This window comes from Mus caroli, unplaced genomic scaffold, assembly GCF_900094665.2.
Source record: "Mus caroli unplaced genomic scaffold, CAROLI_EIJ_v1.1 scaffold_14724_1, whole genome shotgun sequence".
NCBI classification, from domain to species: Eukaryota; Metazoa; Chordata; class Mammalia; order Rodentia; family Muridae; genus Mus; species Mus caroli.
This window is the reverse complement of record NW_018389511.1, coordinates 17,310-26,995: the sequence shown is the minus strand read 5'-3', so window position 1 is coordinate 26,995 and position 9,686 is coordinate 17,310.

Here is a 9,686-nt window from a genome sequence, read left to right as displayed (position 1 = left end):
TCTCTCACACATGTTATTCTAAAAAATCTAACTGCATATGGTTAGTATTTTCAGCTTCAGAGCTCTGACTTCAGAAATGCAAACTCACATGTAGAAAGGATACAGAGGAAATGCACAGGCTGTGGAATTAAAATGTGGCACAAGGCTTCTACTCCCTTGTTTGATGCATCAGCTTCTAGTAATGTTTAACTGTTCAGCTACAAACAAGCTTAGGATGCTGGGCCCTCCTTCATCAGTTAATAATGAAGACAATGATTGATAATTCAATGAAGACAATTCTTCAATAGAGGTTTCCTCTTTCTAGATGGCTCCAGGTTTAGTCAAGTGTACAACAAAGGTTAATCAATACACAGCCAAAGAAAGTTCTTTCAATGTGTTAAATATGATACCATTTGTTGCCAATTTTAAATCATGTTCTTAGTGTTAACTACTTTATCTTACAGTTCACTGCAGTGAATGCATATGTTCTTCTAAAGGAAATATTATTTCATGCAATAATCTGATGGTTATTTATTTCATTGTTTAGATTGACAACAATAAATGAATAAATGGTTCTATGGCAGAAACACTCTAAGACTTGTCCAGTCTATAGGCCATGTACCCATGTGGTCAAGAAAAGCTTTGAATGCAGCCCAACACAAAATTGAGAATTTATTTAAAACATTAAGAATAGTTTATTTCATTTTGCGACTCCATTATGAGGTTCTTGATTGTGAACTTCATAGGTGACAAAATATGAATGCCATTTCTAAAGGTGACACATACCCACATGGAAGAAGCTCCCAGCCTGTAGGGGATGCAAGTCCACACAGAGCCGACAGTGATGTCTACATGATCATATTGTAGGTAGGCTTTTTCTACAAGTGTAACAGCATTGGCTATATATAGGAAAGCACATAATTTGCACTGGTTAATACTTAGAATCTTACTTCATATTGCTTGAGTGATGTGTATACATACCTAGTACATACTTAGGTTACAGGACTATGTAGGTGAATATCTGCAGTTACATATGTGTCAATTTCTATAATATAAATAAGAGTAAGAGAGGTAACTCTTATACAAGAAGCCCATTGAAAGGTATCTATGAACCATCATTGCTATTCTTTCCACCAAAACAAACAAATACAATGGCAAAAATCCCAAGAGAAGGCATGATGAACAGAGACCCACTGGTTTTTTTTATGCAGAAATCCAGTAAGAACACTAAATGGGAAGCAATAACATGTATGCAAAGAATCTATAGGGTAAAAAGAGTAAAAAATGTCTGTATAAGTGAAATTAAAGGAAATAAGAATAATTAGATGAAAAATTTTAAAAAGGAAGAACCCTGATATAACATTATGAGACAAAGAATCTCCAAAGATGCCATTGATTTAGACTTCTGTTGGCCTACTTCTTCTGGGCACGCACTCTACATTTAAGAATAGTTTGTTCTCCCACTGAACTTCCCTTGGAACAAACTAAATTTTTTGACAAGTGTATCAATTGGAGATTGCCTCTGAGTTAGGAATTGGGGCATATGGTCACTTCTTTCAGTTCTAGGACCCCAGTTGTTGTAGATCTGTGCAGGCCTTGTGCATGCTGCATCAGTCTCTCTGAGTTCATAAGTGTGTGTGTGTGTGTGTGTGTGTGTGTGTTGATATGAGAAGGCTTGTTTTTTCTTGGTGTTGTCCATCCTCTCTGACTTTTACACTCATGTTGTCTTCTCTTCCATTGGGTGCCCTGTGGGGGGATTTCATGAAGATCTCACATTTAAGACTGAGTGTTCCAAGGTGTCTCAGTCTCTGCAGTGTCTGACTGTGGTTCTTTCTATGTGCTCCCATCCTCTGCAGGATGATACTTCCCTAACGATGGCTGAGCCATGCCCTATCAGAATGTCCTCAGGTGTCATTTTATGAGTGCTCTTTTCCTCTTTAGGAGAAGTAATATTTGGTTTTACCTGAGGTCTCTGGGCTGTCTAGTCTGTGTTCTGCTCACCTAGGGAGTGTTGGGTATGAGTTCCTGCTCATGCAGTGGGTTTTAAATCAGATCAGACACTGCCTTGTTACTCCCACAAACTCATTTTTACTACTAACATATGTTGTGGGCAGGACACCATTGTAGACCAAAGGATTTGTGGCTGGTTTGGTGTTTTCATTTCTCCATTGGTAGTGTAAGGACACATTACAAAGAAAAAGATGCCAACATATAGAAATGAAGGCTCCAGGTAGACACCAGTTTGACTTCTGGATTTTTAATGGTTTTATAGATGTTTTCTTCAGCAATGGGTCCTTGCTGTCAGTTTGTGGAGAGCAACCTACTTTTTGGCANCAGTTTAGGTTGTTCAGTGGTTTCCATGGGACCCCTTTTGCCAACAACCCAGTTACATTTGACTTTGTTCTGGTATTAGAAGTTTCAGGTGGTAAGAATAGATATTCAGGTGGAGTTTGGTCTCCCCCATTATTTGTTGAATTCATTTAGATCACCTTCATATATGTATCAACTTTAGAAAGCTCCTACTGTATTAGATTTCCCCACTCCTCCTCTACTGGTCCTTAATTTAGCTCTCCTGAATTTCTTCCCTGTTTTCCTTCTTTCCTAATCCTCTCACTCCAGTTTCTCCCCTTCATCCACCCATATTCAATTATTCCTTTATCCTTTTCTAGGTAGTTCTATCTGTTCACCCAAACCCCTTCCTGTATATTCTGTGGTCTTATAGATTGTAGCTTGATTACTGATGCCTTAATAACTAACATCCACATATAAGGGAATAGATACCATATTTGACATTCTGGATCAGAGTTATCATACTCAGGACAATTTCTTTTCTATTTCCATTGATTTCCCTAAAATTTTGTGATGTTATTTCCCCTCCTAATGATCTTCCCACATTTTCTTTATCAATTCATTGGTTGATGGATATCTAACCTTTTTACTAATCATGGCTATTGTCAAGAGAGCAACAGTCAACATTCCCCAGGAAGTGTCTGTGTGGTAGGATGAGTTGTCTATATGTATGTGCTCAAGAGTGGTATAGCTGAGAATTGAGGTAGATCAATTTTCACTTTCCTGAGGATGCCAAACTGATTTCCATTCTGTGTGTAAAAATTTATACTCTCACCAGCAATGAATAGTTCTTACTTTTGTTCTACATCATCACCAGCATTAGTTATCACTTGTTTTATTAAACTTAGGTATTCTGACTGGTGTAACATGAGAGTTCAAAGCAGTTTTCATTTGCATTTCTTTCGCAACTAGGGAAGAACGATGTTTCTTTAATCATTTCTCAGCCATTTGAGTTTCTTGTTTTGAGAATTCTACATGTACATTATTCATAGTTGGGCTGTTTTTTTGTTATCTAGTTTGTTGAATTATTTGTATATTTTGGATATTAGTCCTCTATTGAGTATGTAGTTGGTAAAATCTATTTCTATTCTGTAGATTGCAGCTTTGTCAAATTTCTGGTGTTCTTTGCCCTGCAGAACCCTGTCAGTATCATTAAATCCTATTTGTTATTTATTGATCTTACTGCATTTGCAACAGTGTTGTGTTCAGATGGTGTTTTCCTGTGCTGATGAGTTGATGCCTATTCCCCACTTTCTCTTCTATCAACTTCAGTGTATCTCCTTTAGTTCTGAGGGTGTATGAGTGTGTGTGTGTGTGTGTGTGTGTGTGTGTGTGTGTGTGTGTGTGTGTGCTGAGTAGTAAATGTGGATCTATGTACATTTTTCTGGATGCAGCCATCCAGTTTGTCCAGTTCCAAATGTCAATGTTGCTGTCTTATTTTCCAGTGTGTACTTGTGTATTCTTTATTAGGATTCTGATCTCCATGAGAATGTGGATTGTGTCTATGTCTTCAATTTCATTTCATTGGTTGTGTTTGCTTTTGTTCCAATACTATGCTGCTTTTATTAATATAACTCCATAGTACAATTTAAAATTGGGAAAAGTGATACCTCCAACAATTCTTTAAATTCAGCTATGTTTTATGTATCTTATTTTTTTTCTAGTGTGTGTGTTCATCTGAGGATATTTGAAGAAGTATATTGACATTTTGATGGGAACTGCATAGAATCTGCAGATTGTTTTTGTTAGGATTGCCCTTGTTACTGGTTTAGTCCTACTGATCCATGAGCATGGAAGCTCTTTTCATCTTCTGATAACTCTCTTCAGTGTCTTAAGGTTTTTAATCACACAAATTTTCCCTTGCTTGGTTAGCGTTACTCTAAGATATTTTATATTATTTAGAGCTATTGGGAAGGGTTTTGCTTCCCTGAAAATTTTTCTCTATTTTTCATTTGAATATAGAAGGCTACTGATTTTTGTGTGTTAATTTTGTATCCTGGTATTTGCTTTAAGTGTTTATCAACTCTAAGAATTTTCCAGTGGTATTAGTGGGTTAGGGGCTAATCTTTGGCTTGTTAGCTTTATGGAACATCCATTATTTGCCCCACTTTGTATCTGAATTAACTCTTCTTGTTAATATATAAGGTATTAACTGGTAACTTACATCTTGTGATAATAAGGACAAAGCTCCGATAATCGACTCAGCAGAATATTATCTTCTACCAGACTAAGAGCCAGGAATGTCATCAGCTAGCATCTTAGGTCTATATAATAGCTTGCACATCTTCTGCACCTGCCCTTCTGTTAAGCTCACCAATGAATTTTAACATTGCATTGATTTATAACTATCTTTTTCTGTTAAAAGAAAACAATCCTGTGAAAATGCTTCCATGTTGGAATGTCACATTTGGAGCTATGTAAATCTATGTTACCAGTCATAGTATCTCAAAATGACTCCAGACTTAACTCTCTCTTATTTCTTTTAACATAAGAGCTTGCTTCCCACACCCCCACATTTGTGAACTGCCATCTGTGTGCTTTTGCCAGGACATTGTTCTGCTGTAAGCCTACCAAGTACTCAAACTCTTAGTCATCTCTGCAGCCACTCAATTTATTTTTGACCCTGATTCTTAGAGTACCACAAACCTGAATGCCAGGGCTGACACTAGGATGTTCTTGTAGGGTGTCTCTGAAGGCAACAGTTCAGTCCTAGTTCTACCTTTGCTCTCTGATTCATGGTTCATCATGATGTGGACAGGCTCTTGATTCTTTGACTCCAGATTCAGGCTAGAGAATTCCTCCAAAGTCATAAGCATATATCAGCACATGGTTGGTGGGAGAGTAAAAGAGCAGAAGGCCAAAGATGTATTAACAGTAAACAGTAAACAATGTAAGCAGTGACATTTCAAATGTGAAGAAGGTCTCACAAGTGGGCCAGAAACCACTCCTGTTAGGTTTGTTTCTGTATTACTTTTCTTCTAAGAATTCCCAATGAAGCTCAAGTCAAATGTAATGAGGTAACTAATCTGGGAAAGGAAACTCCAAGGTACTCTGTCCTGATTGATGCCAGACTTCATTGTGTAAAACTTCACAATGCCTCAGAGTCCTTTCAAAGACATTGCTTCAGTGTAATGGACCCAAATGTGCTTGCTGAGGGGAGAGTTTCTGTCATTAAAACTTTTAGATGTCATTGCTGCTTTGGTTCAAGACAGTCTGACTTCTGCTTGAACTTTCAGCAGAACTTGTCATTATAAGAGTACCTATTATTTGCCAAATGTCATTGTTGTCTCTGAGGGTTACTGCCTCTGTGTGCTTACTCAGTCCTTGTACTGGAATCTTCTGGCCTCCTTACAATCTTATCGGTGCCTTGAATGTGTTCTTTCTCTTAGATATGAGACTGAATGAGCTCAAAATTTCCTAGGTCTTTCTGATCTCTGGCTGGCTAGTTCTGACTCAAACTCTTCTCCAAGGTGACTGACTCAGTCTACTTTCTTTCTCAACCTCTGAATTTTTGCTCTGCTTTTCCTCAACCAGAATCTGGCAATCTCTTTTTATAATCTGGCTCACCATTCTCTGGGTAGTTCTGTCTTCACCTGTGTCTAGCTTGTTTCCATTTAATCTCTGACTGTAAAACTCACTCAGTAAAACTGCCTCCTTCTCTACTCTTTCTTTTCTCTTTTTCACCTGTGGTTCTACTTTAAGTAGCCTCTTTTTTTCTATCTATTCTTGTGAGTGGTGGACATTTCCTACCTCTTACTCATTCTGTCAAATCTTTCTCTAATTTACCACTTTGTGTGCCTTTGAATTTGATGTCACTTTCAAACATGGGTGCTTCTGTTTACAAACTAAGTTTATGTTCATTGTTGGGAATTAATGATGTGTACTAAATATATACCTATATTCCAGCCATAGGGATTAAACTTTTGTACTAAAGACTGTGCAATATTTTTTTTTGCAAGCTTGGTCCAGGAGGGTCTAACTGGTGCTTGATTATTCAGCAGAACTTAGCATCCTTTATATAATTCTAGTTTCCAGACTTATGCAATGTAAAAGTTTCTTTTATCATGGAAACTTTTATTTACATTTTAAAGAAAGACTGTGAACTCAGGAGTAAAGTGTAGTAAGATTGGATTCACTTTGGGAAACCCTGAGATACTGTTGTGCTGGACTATGATAGTGAAGCATTGCCTTTTGTACAGAGCCTAAGACATAACAATTGTGGATTATGAAGCAAATGGAGAGAGATACCTAGCCAACAAGTGGAACAAGTTTGACTGAGAGACCATGTGTGTTACCAATAGCATATCTGTAGAGACAGGACAGTCCATCCCTGTTAGAACATACTTGATATGGAGCACACAAGTCTCCTTTTATGACATTGTCTCCTTCCTTCTTACCTCCTGCAAGTTCATGCAATACTCATATTACACCAATGTAGATATGGGCACAAGTTTTTTCTGCTAGTTCCTCAGGTATTCTACTGAAGTCTAGATAGACTTGTGGGATAATCAATAGGTTAGTGAACAACCAAAGTCAACTGTAAGAGTTGTCCTGAACCAGTATTTAGCTCTCTCCTGCAGGCTGGAGATTCCCAGCAAAGGGTAGTGCTAAGAAAGTAGAAGTAGTTGAGGAACTCTTTTACAGGGAATCAAATGTCAAAAGGACTGGCTTTCCTGGAGGAGCCATTATGTAGAGGGCTTTTTTTCCCCAAGTGGTGGCGAAGGATGTTTTGCAGAACCTAAAATAAATTCAAGATCACTTAGCCCTTTTTCCCACTCTGAAGGGACTTTTCAAAGTATATAGTTTTAGCAGTTAAAATGACCAGACCAAGTCTACAGCTGCCAAAATAAGATTAGATGTTCTCAGAAAAGTAACCATAATAAAAATAATAGTTATCAGAAAAATTGTCATGCCCCACCTCACACTAAATTTTGAGAGAAAATAAAAAACCATAAGGGCAGGCAGAGTGAGTCACTAGACCAAAGGTTGTCACCCTATGCAAACCAACCAATGCCTGAAAGGGTTACTTGCTTCACCTATGAGAATAAGCCAGCTAGCCCTGTTGCCTAAATATGCCCCTTACAAGGTATAAAAAGTGTGTTCTTTGTTCATGCGGTTTCTCTCCTCTTGCCTGTGTGCTGAGGGGGGCCACCAAACTATTGGATCAATAAAAATCCTGTTGTGGTTTGCAGCGATATTTATCTCTGTGGTCTTTGTGAGTGAGGGTCTTTTGGTGACTACAACATTTGGGGCGTTGGCTGGGAAGTTCCTTCTCAGGAGAACATAGATGTCATTCATTAGAGGATTGCTCGAGCAATGTAAATTGAGATCCCTCTCCGTCTGTCTGTCTGTCTGTCTGTCTGTCTGTCTGTCTGTCTGTCTGCCTGTCTGTCTTTCTTTCTTCTCCTTGTCTCTCTGTTTCTGTTATTTGTGTCTGCTGTCTGTATTTGTCATTTGAAAGGCTGGTTAGGTCTCAGGTTTGCAAGGCTTGTTAGGTCTCATGTTTTGTTTGTCTCCTGAGAGAGATGCATCTGGGTGGTCATTGTGCTGTGCAGACCTGCCAAGATGTCACGGGCCAAGGGAAACTGGAGGATGCTGCAAATTCCTGCTGGGAGTTGGGATGGGAGGCTGTCCTTTTCAACTGAGTGGTAGCTGGGAGGCAGCTACTGCTTGGTATGGGTAGAAGCAGGCTTCTGTAGGAATCATGTCTAGGAAGACGTGTATTGGTGTTGTTTGTCTTACTTGTTTTCTGTGGTATTGCTGTGACACTTTATCTGGACGGTTTCTGGACGGTTTCATCTGGACTGATGACTGATGACTGTTTTGAAAATCATGGGATAGACACTACCCATCCTTCTGGGCCTGCCCTTTTCTCCCATCCACAGGTTCCCTACTGGTTGGTTCTTATGCCCTCTGAGAAATGCCTGAGAATCCTGTCAGATCCAGATGCTGACCTCCTCCTTTCAGATCCTCCATCACTCCCTATTCTCCCCTTTCTCCCCAACTCCAGAGTACAGCCAGTGGGGTGGAGGCGCTGCTGCTGCCCTTGGATCCCCAATGTAGCAGACCATAGGCACTACCCACGGGCCTACAACAGACAAGGGGTGGTTCCTGAGATGTCAGTAGCCCATCGCGTCAAGCTGGGAGCACCACTGGTGTGAGGCCTGGGTGGCAGGCACCATGCGCCCGCACCTCTTTGGGTGGCCCTGCCCCCATTCCCATCCCTCTCGTGCTCACCTCTGGGTTTTCCATGTGTGTGTGAGGCACAGTGGGGTGAAGCGAGGCAAGTAGGCCTCCACTTATTGCTGAGAGCTGCTAGTGCTTGCTACCCCACTGTACCTGACTGAGGTTCTCTTCTACACAGAGGAAAGGCAGAGAATTCTCTTAGAAGCTAGGAAGAACATCCCAGGTGTGAATGGGAGTTCCTTTCAACTGCCTATTGACTTGGATGCTGGGTTCATGGAAGGTAGGGAGCACCTGAAAGTCTATCACCAGGATCTAATGGCAGGTCTCATCTCTATGGGGCTGGTAAGTGCTCCACCAAACTAACCAAGGTAATAAGTTACAGAAGTTAGAAGGATTGCAGTACAAGTCAGTAAGAAAGTTAGCACAATTTGATAAGAAAGTACAGAGGAGGAGAAACAAAGAAAAGAAGGAAGGAATAAAAGCCCTGCTAAGAAGTGTTCTAAGAAGTAAAGGAAGAGAAAGACAGAGAGGATGAGGAAGACAGATGTGTACAGATAGAGGTCTGGAAAGAAGTGAAGGAAGTGAAAGATTAAACTCATAGAGTATCTAGTCAAGGAGATCTTGAGAGTAAAAAAAAAAAAAGCTTCAGCAGAATCAGGAGAGATGGATGACAGTGGCAAATGGAGAGATTAACATTGAGGAGAGGTGGAAATAGAGATGAAAGGTATTAGAGAGAGGTTTGAGTTGGGGGGAGGCAGGCAACAGAAAGGGTCACTATATAGAAATAGAAAGCATGATGGGCAGGAGGACAAAGCACAAGCAGTGAGACATACGAACAGGCTGACAAAGACAGAGACCAGAATCAGAATCAGAGATTTGCAGAGATGTGCAGTGAGACAGAAGGAAAAAAACAGTGCAGAGGAAAACTATGGAAGAGGATGAGTGACAGTCTGTTGCAAACCTACAGGAGTTCACATGGAACGGAGGAGGTTACATAGCCAGAGAGGTCACTGCAAGCTCTTATCTATTTTAAAATGGTATCTTTTACTCTTTTTTCATATTTCTAACTCAAAATAACTCTGAGAGTTTATGTAATTTCCCCATTTAATATTCTTTGATAAATAGGTTTTCTCTCTCTCTCTCTCTCTCTCTCTCTCTCTCTCTCTCTCTCT